Source organism: Colius striatus, chromosome 18, assembly GCF_028858725.1.
Source record: "Colius striatus isolate bColStr4 chromosome 18, bColStr4.1.hap1, whole genome shotgun sequence".
Taxonomy (NCBI): Eukaryota; Metazoa; Chordata; class Aves; order Coliiformes; family Coliidae; genus Colius; species Colius striatus.
The window spans coordinates 9,379,646-9,394,550 of NC_084776.1; positions in this window are offsets into that span (position 1 = coordinate 9,379,646).

The window sequence follows — 14,905 nt, forward strand, 5'->3', positions numbered from 1 at the left end:
ACAAATTACTGTCTGAGCAGATGTGGTGCATCAAACATGCACTTCAAAGAAAATTACAGCCCTTATGCTTAATTTCTCTGTTGTATTTCTGCATGGGACAACAATACTGGTCCAGCCTGTGAGCCCACAGCCATGTGTGTGCATTACAAATCAAGTATTTCTAATACACTTGTAGTCAAACACCACTTCAGAATATTGTCCCACTTCAGAGCTCTCCAGTGTTGCAGCTCTGAGCAGATGAGGACTTGAACTTAGGTGTCTCATATACTCATTACATTGGAAATAGTTATCAAATGGTCTGTGAAGTTAGCAACAGAATGTGAGCAGCTACTGAAAGCTTATCTCCCCAGTGGCATTGACCTTAGTTCTGCTTGATGTATCCTAAAGATAAATATGTGTTCATCTGTTTTTGGTGTATGTATGGTATAGTTGAAGCTGCAGGATTTCACTTAGTGAGAGGTACTTTGGCACTGGTGAAACTGCTGAGGAAACATACCTGGCAGCACAGAAAGAGCTAGAGAGAGAATGGAGTGCCTTGTGCAGACATCCCAGTGCTCTGAGGTGGTGAATTAGTTGGTGTAGAGCACTAGACACTAGGTCAAATAGGATGCTGATGCTATTGGGGAGTTCCAACTGGCTGTTTCATACCTGTGTGCTTAGGAAAGGTGTATTTGAATGGATTTCACCTTACCTGGCTCCAGAATACAGCCACGTTAACTCTTAGGAAGCAACCTGGACTGCTTCTGCTGTTAGTAATGAAAATGGGAGAGGAGAAACCCAAGATGTTCTGTCATTCCTGTCTGAGAAAGGGATGGGTGTCACATCTTTCTCAGTTTTCAACTGCAAAGTGGTTAATAAAACCAGCAGATACCTGCTTGTCCTATAACACTGATGATGGTTTCACCAGGGCTCCCTGTTGGACCCCTAATTGTTTTCCATTCTTCCTCATTCAGTGTACTCATACTCCTTGGCAAAGAGCTGAGATGGCCCTATATTCATGGTCAACATCTCTGCCTAATCCTTGCTGGTCCAATATTACCCATGGGCTGTTCCTGTTGGATGACAGACCTGTTTCTTCCATTACCACAAGATGATCAGAATCCTTAATCACTTGGCTGCTACCAGACCAGATCCTTTGCACTGAGAGCCTTTGTGCCAGGCACATCTGGCCCTCTTGCAGCCTTGAGTCCTCAGGCTGACCACATCTGAAGGCAATGGTGCCTGTCTTGGCATAAGATGCCATGTGTGTAAATCCATCAGGTCAGTTTGGAGCTGAACATCCTGAAAGCATAACTATAGACCTGGGCTCAGGGCCTGCTGGCAGCAATGCAGCTCTGCCCACAGCATGTGCACCTCCAACTGTGTCTGCCTTGTGCACCTCCAACTTCCTGCAATAAGAATAAACCAAACTGAAATAAATTCCTGGGCATGGTCATCTCGAGTTACTGGAAGGAAGCTTAGTCCATGCTGAGCTATGATGGTTCAGGGCAGCATGAATGGGAGCACTGTGCTGCCCTGTCCCACACAGGAGCACCCAGCCCTGTCCCACATCCCCATCACACAGCTTGTCCCAACAGGAAGAAGGTTTTAAGGTGCTGGTTGAGTCTCCACCTGGCAAGGCTGCTCTGTGGGAATCTAAGCCTCATCACATGGCACCAAAGTGAGGCCACACAACCTTTCTCTTTATTGCCAGCCTGATCTTTATGTGAGCAGCAGAGGAGGGGCTGATCACACTGCCCATACCCAGTTGTACTGTCTTGTGATAGACACAGGTTGATGCTCAACAAGTATAGAGTTGCCTGGCAAAAGCAGAGTGATGGGGCTTGTAGGAGGAGTCAGTTTAATATATAGGGCTGCTGGAAAAATAACTTGCCCATGAATTAATAGTTCTGTCTCTGATCTGCCAGCTGAACCAAGTGAGTCTTCGTCTGCAGGAGTGCTGGATATGTCTGGGAATGGCTCACAAGGCTGGGACTGTGCCAAGGGGCCTTCTTCCAAGAATTAACATCAAATCCATCCCCTAAGGGTGTGGGATTGCATTTAGTGGCAGCATTTTATAAACTGCTTCATACACATTCAATCCCCTGACCACTTGTTCCTGCCTGCAATTGCTGCTGCTGTGCATCAGCCCAGCTGAACATGGAGTCCCAGGGGAGACTGACTTTGCCTGTTGATCCAGCTGGAAAAGTTTTCTGCAACAGTAGTTTCTTTCTTTTTTTTCCCAGAGAGCTGAATGTGCAGGTTGGGTTATTGCTAAGCAATGAAAATGAAACAGGAAAATACCATAAATGAAACGTAAAAATAAATTGGAATGAAAGAAATCCATACCAGAACAAGAAAGGATGTTAAAAGAATAAGTTGGAGAGGGGATTTGTGATGGCTAGGAAGAGGAAAAAGGGCCTCTCAAACACCCATGATGCCAAAGAATCACTCAGAGAGAGGTGGTAAGAGATGAGTTCTCTCCCGACTGGAAAGGATTTGTGTTCACTGGCGTGCAGTTACACACCCTCTGTCACCTCTCATGTAAGAAAGCAGGCAGCCACGTGCTCTGAGCTCAGGGTCAGGTACACACCCTCAGGCAGGATTTGCCAGAAGCTCGGCCCAGCAGCACTGATGGGACTGAGGCCTGACCCTGTGTCCCTGGCAAATTCTCTGTGCCAAAAGGCCTTCTTCCAAGAGAAGATCCATCCCATAAGGGTGTGGGATTGCACTTAACAGCAGCACTTTATATACTATAGTCTGTCTCCTGGCCCCCGCCTCCTGGGCTCTGAGGTGCCACCAAACACCCCATCAACCTTCATGTAGAAGGAGACAAGGCCACTGAGAGCTTTGGGGGAGGCCCATGCCAGAAGGATCATCCCTTCAGTTGCCTCTCTCCATCCTCAGTGCCAGAAGCTCAGAATAGCCCTGCTCTTGCAAGACTCCTGCACGGGGTCATGCTGCTTGTGGAGCTGATCTGCTCCCAGGAATAGCAGCCAAAGACATTCCTGGGCGGGTAGGTTGCCGTCTATATCTCAGTGCAACGTGCTGCCACGTAGGAGCGGGACAGCTGTGCTGTGCCCTAAGACACCGAAGGCTATTCTTACCCCAGAGAGCCTTGCTCTGGCACAGCTCCTTTCTCAGCTGAAATGTGACAAATCAGAAACAGGCCCATGTGTGCTGTCCCTGGTAAATAAAATCAAAGTGTTCCCTGTGCAGTCCATGCAGTGATGCTGTGCCAGCCCAGCACCTGGGTGCTCACCAGGCCCTCCTGGGATGTGTTGTCCCATGGGGAACTCTGCACTTCCAGTGTTTGTTTGGGGCTCAGTTTGTGTTGGACAGGGGCATCGCTTCTCTTGCAAATCAACACATTAAAGCCATGCCTGTAGACCCGAAAGCCCATTTTTTGCTGATCAGCAAGAGTCCCCAATCCATGAACCTCTTCCCTGTTAAGGAAGGCAGAGTAAGGGCTTGCTCCAAGCTGGCTTGAGGACAAGCAGCTTTATAGAAAGCCATGTCTCCTCTCTCAGCTGAGCGGAGCAGGAGAATCCCACAATCACAGTCAGATTAAATACAAAGCTGAAGCTTTAGTGAATTGAGGGATAAGCAGCTGAACAGACTTTCATGTGACTTGTGGCAGAAAAAAATCAATAAGCTGACCAGAGAGGATGGAAGTAAGAGTAACAGTGCTGAGGGAGGGCTGAAATTGTGCTGAGTGTAGGGTGGAGTCTGGGAGGAGGAAAGTGAGATGGGTATGTGTAAGGAACAGGGATAACTGATAAGGTGGCAGAGGATGTGGAGGTGGAAGAAACAACAACTCAGCATCAAGTCTTGGGAAGAAAGGTCAGGAGAGCTCTGAGGGGAAACTGCTGGGAAACACTGCAATGATAATTTGCAAATGACAATGTAATAGCCTACCTCCAGAGAGCTTTGTAAAGCTTAATTCTAGTTTTCAATAAATAATTTACAGTAATTGATCTGTAAAGTGAAGGGGTACATTGTTTCATCAGTACTGAACATGTCCAGGCAACATGCTGTGGGGAGATGTCTGCACTGTGGAGAAAGCATCCTCAGGCATCATTTCCCAAACACAGGAGCAAGCTGTATTAGGAAGAGGCAGTGAGAAGCCATACCTTCCCAGAGGGCTGAGGGCTTCAGGGACTACTGACAGTCCCCAGCTGAAGTCTGGAAGCCCCAAAACACTGCCAGACTTCAGCTGTGTCAGCCTGCTCCCCAGGCAGGGAAGGTAACCTGTGTGTGTGTCCACTGACCCCAGGAATCTCTCTGGCAAGGGGTAAGTTGATGGGGTAGAGGCCTAAGTTTTGAGCTGCTGCTGTGGTCCACTCCACAGGGACCTAGATTGTCATTCTGTGTGAGCCCAGCCTGTGGCTACCACCCATGCATATGAGTTTTTTGCAGAATCTTCCAAGCAACCAACCTAGAAGCAGAATAGGAGATGGGAGAAGCAGCTTAAGTGTCCCTGAGTGGTACTGGCTGATCCTGCCCATCCTGGGAGGAGGGGAAGATATATAATAGGAAAAGGAACAAATTAGCAGCTCTGAGTCAGGGGAAGATGCATGCAGGAGGAGCAGAAGCTGGGAAAAAATCCCCAGTGACAGCCGCTGCTATAAAGCCTGATGGATTACCAGGATCAAAGTGGTGATGTGAGGAAGATGAATTGCTCACTGCTTTGTGGAGAATGAGGGTCATTTTGCATTGACACTCTATCTGTGGGCTGAGGCTGCCTGTCACCTGACAAGGGCTTGTTCCAAGGTCTTAAGGAAAACATCAGTCCTTCGTGGCCATAAACGAACATCTCTGAGAGAACGTTTAAAATAGATGCATCTGATGGGCTCTTATAGACCTGCTGTCCCATGTGGATGGTCAGGGATCTCCTGAGCTCAAAGGCAGCCTTCCAGTTATAGTAGAGCAAGTGGTTGAAACCATTCCCCTCAGAAACTCTTTGTCAGTAAAGTCAAATTCAATAATTCACACTGTGAGCTCCTGTCAGGAGCCTCAGGAGAGGAGGAATCATCCGAGCCTTGCTGTTAGGGTCTCAGGACTGTGTTCTTACAGACCCTGCTTCTCCCCACCCTCTTGTCAGCAGCACAGCCCTGATGTCAGCGCAGTATTGTTGGGAGAAATGCAGTTCAGCACACACAAAAGCTTTGGGATCAGAGCCCAGAGAGCTGAGCTTCGCTAAGCAGGAGTCAGACAGCAGTGTGGGATCATAGGATGAGTCTGTTATGAGACTCACACTGGCACCTTGCAAGATATTGGCCACCTGAAGGCACTTCTCAGGAAGCAGCAGGTGCTTTGAGAGACCTGAGGGACTGATTTGGAAGGAAGGCAACATGTGCCTGCGTTGCTCAGCAAAACAGGGACTGAGTGAAGATGGTGTTGCATCCTGAGCTGCAGCAGATTGGGGATACATTTTCTCAGGCCATGGTCCTGATTGAAGTGCAGAACACTGGCTGGTGACACATCACTGTCATTGTCTTTTGATGGAGCTGTTTGCTTTACACAACTGATCTGCTGTTCAGGGGAAGCAAGGACTTGTATCCTTCTCTTGGCATCTCAGGTGAATGAGGAGAGAATTTAGGGAGATGTTTGAGCTGACCACAAAGGAAGTTTGACTGCCAACGTGAAATAATGAGGCTTTGAGAAACATCCTGAAGATGCAAAAGAAACTTTTCTGCAATACAAAATTTCTGCTACAGGTCCCATTGGTAACTCCACTGCAGTGGCTGGTACTCAGAAAATCCTGAGGTAATCCAACAGGCTGTTAGCCTTCAAAAGTCTAATGCTTAAAGTGAAGAGGTTTATACAAATTCCATACCAGTATATTTCCATTTACAGCATTAAAATCTTCCCAGAAGTGGGATTTGTGCATCTGTCACAGATGAGTGTCAGCCTGGGAAGATATCACCTCATTGCTCTTTTTTTTTTGGGATACAGTTGTTGCTGGTGCTAATATTATGCACCTAATCCTGACTTTCCTTCCCTCCCCCTTTTGCCACTTGCTCTCTTTTTTCCTTTGTCTTAGCCGGAGGCGTCTTAGCCTGCCCACCCCACTCCCCTGCTCTGTAACAGGAGCTCCTCAGCTGCTTTGGTGGGTGACAGAAAGGGCATCCTGAATGTCACCTCCTCGTCCAGCTTTTCCACAGATGTCTGCTGGGAACACGAGGAGTCTGAGTAATGACACGACTCTGATACTCAGTGAGGAGCTGCTCACCCTCAAAGAGCAGTTTGCTGCTTTACTTCCCTCTCCCTGTTAGCTGGGCTGTGCCACTCTTGTGTGTCCCTGTCATTTTGTTGAAAGCCACTATTAGTCATCCTTGTAAGACAGACTATACAATCACTCCGAGCCATACATAGAAACTCAGTCTCTGAAAGGAGGACAAGGATTAGGAGATAGGAAGGCCACAAGAATAGTGAAATAGTTTCTTCCAAATGTCAAATCACTGCTCACTCGTGGCCACAAAAGGCAAACAGAGTATCAGGAATTATCAGCATCAGCTGACAAAAAGCCAGAAATCCTTGCACCAGGCCCACAACCCACCTGCTACCTGCAGTTTTGGCCTGTGCAGTTAGGAAGGGTACAGAGAAAGATGACAAAATTGATGGGACCACTGCAGAGATGAATTGTCTTATGATTATGATCTTTCACTTTGGGAAAGGAACAAGCAGGTGAGAGGTGATATGCTTACCTAATATTATAAATAGTGTGGGATAAATGAAATTGGAGTTTCATCCAGCATCCACTCGTGCACAAATACTACCTGCACCTTTGCTCTTGTCTGATCCACTTATTCTCAAATTTATGAGCCTATTTCTGCATGATGGGTTTTTCTGCTCTGGCTTTTTCAGAGCTGAGCAAGCACTACACATCCTCATTGTTTTCAGCCAGCAGATGCACAGCTGCTGTTTGATATCCTCCCAAGTGGGCTTGAAAAACAAATTATTTGGAAGTAATATTCTCAGAAGAGCTGGGGAAAGGGAAGGAAGGGAGTAAATAAAATCTTACTGCTTGAGAAAGGCCTGCAGTAGTCACTAGTGTTCAGAAGTGGGGGATGATAATCACAGAATGATCACAGCAAAAGGGCTTTTCCTCTGCCAGATTATCACTGCTGGAAGGCATCCTGGATAGTGCTAATTAGCTGCTCCCAGAGACCACAGCCACAGCTTTTCCTCACCTATCCCACCAGCTGCAAGCTATCTTCCTACTCTTGTCTGTTCAAGCTCAGTCACTTCCACCTCCCTCTGTGGCAACAGGCTGATCCCAATGCCTGGCACTGAAATTGCTAAAAGAAATACTTTCCCCAAGTGCTATTTGCCAGTTAACAGGTAGCAATGCAAGGCAGAAGATAGCTTGAAACAACAGCAGACAGCCTTTAATTAGGAAGCATCCTAGTCTATAGCACCTGAGGGAGTTGTGTCCAGAAGAAAAGCAAGCAAAGCTGGTGTTTGTTCTGAATGGGTTTGCTGTGCAGCCATCTTCTCTCCTAATAGTGACTAGCAGGATGTTATTTGTCTGGGGATTTTGAGGGAATGAATGTCAGTTCCTCAGCAAATAAGTAACAGATGCAGCAGATTGGCAAAAATCTTTGAATTTCTCAACAGCAGCTCATATTTGGTGATTATAAATAAGAACCTGACTTCAGAAGCATGTCCAAGCAAAGCTGCTTGTTACCCAGTCTATCATCTGTGTGACAGAGTGTTTAAAGGCAGATGGTGACACATCAAACATTGCTGTGTATATAAACACTGAACAGATGTATATAAATTCTATATTATGGAATATTTACAGTGTTTTATGAGGTTCTGGAGAGCAATCACCCAGCAAGCTGATTAGCTGGAAGTGGGGCAATCACCATTAATTACCTACCACATGCAGGGTTGACTATTTCCCCTCAGTTCTGCTGTGTGCCCAGAGAAGTAATACATCCATGCAGATACCCCTGATCCCTCCTGTGGCCGTGAGCACTTTGCTGTTCCTGGTTGGGACATCAGGGACTATGATCACCTGAAGCAGAGAAGCTGAATTGACCTATCTCCAAGCAGAAGAGATGCTGCTATCTGAGTAGGTACCTGAACCTGTTCTCCAAGCCATTGGCCTACAAGAAGAGGTCTCCTATTAGAGTAGAAGCTGTAGCAGCTCTGAGCTCTCTCCAGCCTCAGGGCTCAACAGCAAGGTTTCCAAGGGGACTGTTCTTAAAGGGGATGTCTGAGCCTGTGAACATTATAGGCTCCATGCAGGGGGATGAGAAGGTCATTGAGACCTGAGAAGGCTAGAGGCTTCTTAGGCTTCATATGGAGATAGTAGGACTGTGCTCCTGCCTCCTGTGACACAGGAAATTTGTTGCTGCTTTCAGTACAGTTTCCCATGTGTGTCATATTTGGTTTTGTTGCAGTCACATGACATTTTTCACTAACTTGAGGTGGCTTGTGCTTTGGAAGGCTTCACCATGTGAGTGGGACAGTGTGAGAGGGTGGGTGTCTGGAGAGATTAGGATGATGAGAAATGTCCTAGGTGTGAGAGTCTTCATGTTCCTTTGATCTCACCCACTACAGCTCTTCACAGAATCACTTGGGTTGGAAGGGACTTTTAACTATCATTTAGTCCAATCTCCCTGTCATTGGCAAGGACATCATGTCATCTTATTTCCTTCACTGTTGTGTTATGGTCAGAAATAACACGCAGTGGTGACGTTATCTGGTGTTTGCTCTATCATACACATACTTTCTGACAACTGGTACCTAGTGACTCAGAATGAAAAAGGTTTGTACCAGATTCCTAAATTCCTGTGGTGAGGCTGGGGAGGTGCTCACCAGTGTACAGTTACCGCTGTGAATTGTCCAGCCCATGATAACAAGAGGATCTTCCTGTACTCTGACTGCCCTGCTGCTCCTGCCTGTTGGAACTTCTTTCTGATGTGATTTGCTTTGCTGCCTCACTTGGCTCCACGGTTCTCCAACTCTCCCTTCATACCACACTGTTCTTCGAGGACCAAGAAGTACTGAAGCCTACTGTTCTGCTGAGGATGATTCCAGGTGACATATTTGAGAGGTGGTATTCTGGAACTGTTGATCTGGAGGGAGTATGTTTGAAAAATTGCATGGAATTGTCTCCAGTACTGCAGTGAGTTGAAAGACTCGTGCTCAGTGGTCCACTCCAGAAAAGCTGTTCTCAGGACTCTGTGGAAATTTCCACTTCTTAGCACAAGACGTGAAGCTGCAGATACTTTCTCTGCACAACTTTGAGCAATTGTCTACTTTGGATGGATAGAGGGAACTTCTACATTGAAGCCAGAAAAATGCTGTTGCAAAGGAACACCTGGAGGTCTTTAGTTCAAATGGGATTTGTTGTCAATGTTGGTCAGATCATTCATGGCTTTAATTAGCCAAGCTTTTTGGACAGAAGCTCTGCACCTCTCCGGGTACCCTATGCCATTTCTGCATTACCCAATAGTCAAGAATGTTCATCATGTCTACCTGAAAAGTATCAAGAAACAGTTTGTGGTCACCACCTCACACTGAATGTGCCCTCAAATTCTCTTCATAACACAAGTTTCCAAAACCTTTGCTCATCTTGCTAGCTTTCTAACACCACAAAGCACTTATTTTGCCCTGTTTGGAGTGAGAGGACTCATACTGATATCCAAAATAACCTCAAAATCCTTCCTCTTGGAGGTCAGCCTGTTCTAGTTATAGGGGCAGACAGTCTGAGTTGCCAGGGTGAAAGATTTGGTATCACCAAGTTATAGTCAAAGATTCCTTTTCCTACTGCAAAATGTCTTGCCATACAGGTACTTTCACGTGTTTCCAGCTGATCAGCTTGATGACCCTGAACATGCATGAGGGAGGTTCCCATTAGGCAGCATACAGCAGCCTGCGGGTGCTTCCCTTCTCCAGCCTGGCTGTGCTGCCTAGTTAAAGAGAAAACCCTTCTCACTCCTCATCTTTCAGCTAAGCAGGAGAAAACACACATTCTCAGGGCTTTCAGAAAAGAAGGCAGCTGCCTGATCTCTGTCTCAAGAAAGATCTATTTTCAGCACAACTGACTCTTTCTCCTGCCCTGGGAATGTGTGCCTTGCCGACACCGCATTGCTGGCCGTGGACACACATGGCTTTCAGTCTGACTTGTGGCTTTTGACTGTGCTGTGAATTGCTTCTGGTTCCAGGGGTTTCCAAACCTGCAGAAAGAGAAACAAGATTGACAGAAAAGTAATGGCTGTCAGGAGACATGGCATTCTTCTTTATGCATTGAGACACTTTGCACTTCTTTCAACAGATCCTTTCCTGGACAGATTTCTCCCTGGCTGTGCCTGGATACAGGAGAGGGCAGAGTTTTCCGTGATGTAAACCAGATAATTTACTGGGATCTACAGAGTTAAGCTACAGTGAAATCTGAATCATCTACTTCAGATTAGAGACTGTGTCTTTGTAAGAAGCTTTGAAAGAAGACACCCTGCCAGAGTCATATGGATGATGCCTGGCTGGGGTAGAGCTTCATAAATTAACACAAATTCAAAGCAGATGCTCAGTAACTTAGAATCCTTTTCAAGGGAGCTTATACTAGTTGACCAAGTACTTCACTTTGTGAGCTTTATGTCACATGCTAAACCAGTGAACACTGGGTTATTCTTCCAAACATTTTTGCGCTTTTCCCTGCTTCTTCTTCCAGCCTCCACAAGCTCAGTCCAATTGTCAGGTGTCTTTCCCCTGTAGACACTCACTGAGAGCTCATATACTACTGTGTTCACAACACATGCTGTTACAGCTTGCCATTGCTTTAGCTCATGATTGCATTCAAAAATGTATTCAAAAAAACATCTACTGAGAACATTGACTGGGAAGTTCTTGTTCATGCAAAAAGGGAAAAAAAGGAAATGCATCTAAAGTTGGAGTTTTCAAGTGAAAGTAGTCAATGTTTTAACATTTTGTCATCTTGTTCTGAAAGTGTTTTTCTGATGTTGATTCTTTCCAGAGTAGCCTTGAGATTTGGTTTGAATGCTGCTGGGCTGTTTAATGCTGAATTCAGTCAGATCCCTTCACCCTTGCTGCTCCAAGCCTCCAGGATTATGTTTGTGTTACAGTGCAGCTGACAGAAAAGTAAGCACACTCACTTGATGTCATCTATAAATGCTGCTTTATGGTGTGGAAGTAGTACTATTTTGTATCAGTTTTAGCTGAAATCAGTATGCAAATTGTTCTCAGCATGAGAGCCTAATGATTAATACCAAGCACCTTTCAGGGATTTCATTCCAGGATATCAAGCAAAGGCCACATACTCACAATCACATTATGGTAACTTTGGGGTTTATACTGGTGCTGAGGTACTAATACCAAGCTATTAATGTAGACATGGGTCAATACTTCTGATGGGCACTGAAATTCACATTAGAGATCCACAGGAACAATAGTTTCTTCTACTCTGAAATTCAGCCAGCAGATCTATTTTCACACTGTGGATATTCACGTGCCCAGAGAAACCTTTGGACCTCCTTCAACACTTAATACAGGGTGAAATGGAAGACTGCATCCTGCAGCCCCTCTAGACCCTGGGCAGTCAGGCAGCATTCCCAGTCTTCCTCGTAGGATGTGACTGCAGTTTTCTGAGTTCTTTTGTGGAAATCCTGTATTGATCATCTGTAGAGAAGGTTACTTTCCCTCCTGAAGAGATGACCACAGACATCACATGTCTGGGCTGTCAGAGTCCAAGGTCTGCAGTGTCAGACCAAGGAGAACAGATTGGCAGAAAGTTTCTTTGCAGTTGACTCTGGGGACAGGGAACTTGCTCTTTCCTGTTTCAATGGAATAGCTCTATAGCTGCCATTTCTTTGTGTTTAGGAATGTGATGATACTTTCTGCTGATGAGAAAGCTGACAGATTCATACTTTAAAGATAATTATGTTGTTCTACTGAACGGGGTCACAAGACCTTACCCCTCACCCTTCAGGATGCCTAATTCACTGGGGCTGTTATGGCCCCATAGTGAAAACAGCTTCAGGCAGAGTAGAAAACAGCTTCATTATTAGAACCAGATCCTGCTGGCTGGTAGTGCTACCATCCAGGTTCTCCAAGGATCAAGCTGACACTAGCTTCAGTGAGCTGGATAATCCAATATTTGAGATTGTGAAGGCCAACTCCCTGAAGCAGATGTCGAATGGTTTTGTCCCTAAGCCAGAACAGGTACTTTTGCCTCTGTGGAAATGACATTGAACCTCCAGGCATCTCATGTTGTTTGATCAAAGCATGGAGTTTACTGGGGGAATGTAGAGGTGCTTGTGCACTTTAGCTGCTTTGCTTCAATATCACAAAGGGTCTCTAGCAGTAAGTCCACACGTGATTTAGTGAACTCAATTAGCAATACTGGTAAATATGGCTGTAAGACTTGAAGTCTTTGGGATTCTGCAACTGCTAGGACCCATTTAACATTAAGTACTTTCTATGTTAAGGTTAATGTGCAACTGGTTAGGCAAAACTCAGAGGTCAATACTGGGTACAATAGCACAAAGGAAGTGCCAAGCTCTGCGTCTGGGGAGGAAAAACCTCATGCACTGCTATATGCTGGGTGCTGCCCTAATGGAAAGCAGTGACAGAGGTACTGGGAACAAACTGAAATAGAAGAATGTTCCCTCTGAGAATCAGGAAACATATTTTTCGCTGTGAGGGTTACTGAGCACTGGCATGGATTTTCTGGAGCTACAAAGTCTCCATCCTTGGAGACACTAAAAAACTATCTGGATAAAAGCCTCTCCTGCATTACCATGCCCTGCTTCACAATCCTTTTCAGAGATTTGGACCACTTTCCAAACAAAAAAGACTTCAGGATTTTAACACTGGCTTATAGGGACCTACTGACACTAAGTTCAATTCCCAAAGCACTGCTGAGTGACTGTCAACACCTGGAGACCCCATGACCCACAGGCTGCTTCCTTTTCCAACCAGATCTTCCCTTGGGTGACTGCAATCCCAGAGCTGCCTGGCTATGTGCCTCACTCCTGCCTGCACAGCTGGGTCCACATCCTCCACAACACAACAGCAAAACCCTAGCAGAGGTCTGCTGAGAAGACTGGCTTTGTCATAGGCCACTGAGAAGTCAAAGATTTTCAGTCTCCAAAGTCAGGTGATCCAGCCTAGCACACTCAGCTGGACTCTCCCTGGCACATCCTGAGGGCATTTTGTCCCAACCTGAAATCACTGCATGACAGACTTGTCATTGCTGAGAGCAGGACTCCACAGAAAAGCAACAGCAGCTATTTAATACTTAACAGAGGATGCTGCCTTTACAGCACAGATGTTACAGCTTCCCTAGGAATGGGAGACCAGAGCTCTCTCCCCAATCTGAGGGGAGAAAATCCCCTATTCTCCACTCTGGGAGAGGCCTCAGTCATCCCTTCCTCTTCTTGTGTGGTCTTCTTAACCCCAGGTTCTGAGCTCCCAAGACCTTTCTGTGCCCTCCTCAGCCAGGACCAATAGCCACTGGGCTGCTGGACATGACATGGTATCCCAGGGATTCAGCTGCAAGAGCCCTTCAGAGCAATGCCTGCTGGCCCCATGCTGGCGAGCACATCTGTGCTCTGGGTCCTACTGGAAGGAGGTTCCCTGGCCAGGACCCTTTGGTATCTGCCCTTCAGAGAGGAGGACTTCTGATGCACCCCTGTACTCAGTCTTGCCCACTTGCAGGCTCAGAACTTCTCCTGGGCAAGGGGCAATGTGTTTCCATCAGCTTCCCCATGCCCTGACCATGGAGCTCAGCAGTGAGCTCTGGGTTTGGACTACACAAAGCAGGCACTGCAGTGATGCAGTCCTCCTTGGAAGGGGCTTTACAAGCACAGGACATTGCCTAGGCTGGATATTACATCAGATCCATACATCACTTTTCTAACTTTACCTGTGTGTTATCCACTGAGCTCTTTTAATAACCAAAATACCAGTGACCAAGGGAAGAATGTATTTAAATCTGAGAGAGTTTAAAGCAGCTCATGTAACAGTACTCTCTGCCTAAAACTAGATCAGTCCCTCTCCAGGACTACCAGCAAGTCCCCTTTCCTCTGATTCTGTCAGCATTGTACAGACATGCCTGCCACCTCCACTGCTCTGGTAAATGTATCATTGGGGTTTTTTAACTGTGTAAGTGTGCAAGATATTTTTGAGGAAATGAAAGTACTGGGCTGAGGATGTATCAGGAGCAGAGGTTCTGGGATATCATGCTGAGGTGATGTGTTTGTGCATATGCCCAATTATTTGAATTAGTATGACTGAGTAGGGGATTTTTCTATCAGTTGTAGGTAGGAAAAACACCTGTGGGGGCTGTTCCTAGATCAGGCTTGTCTTTCTTAGGGATATAGGCGTGGGGGCATCTGGATAAGCTAAGAAGCTGCCAGCAAAACAAAGAATAATCTCTTGCTCACTGGCACTGACCTACAGATCAGCAGTCTCAGCAGGTATGGCCCCTGCTGTAGAACAAGGTGGTGCACAGCATCACAACAACGTTTATTGAGGAAACTCCCACTTACTTGCAAAATGAAGTGTGTGCAGAGTGGTAGAGATGCACATACCTCTGCGTGTGTATCTGTGTGTATGCACCTTTCCTGATATCCCTGAAGCTGCTTTACATCTCTGTCAGAGGCACCAGTATAAAACTTCGGGTACAACCCAGCCTCTCACTGCTGTGCCTGTAACCCCCCCTGAACTGTTACACACCTGCACTTCTACTTTCAGCATTTTGCCACCACAGCTGCCAAAAGCTTTCAATAATGCTAATTTATCTTTTAACATCCTGCTTTATCTATTGTGCAGCTGGGATAGCTGCGGGACATACCAAGCAATCCACCCTGGGTCATACAGTGAGTCGGTGGGAAAGCCAGCAATAGAATCCATAAGTCCTGCATCCAAGTTCTCTAAGTGCCTTGACTAG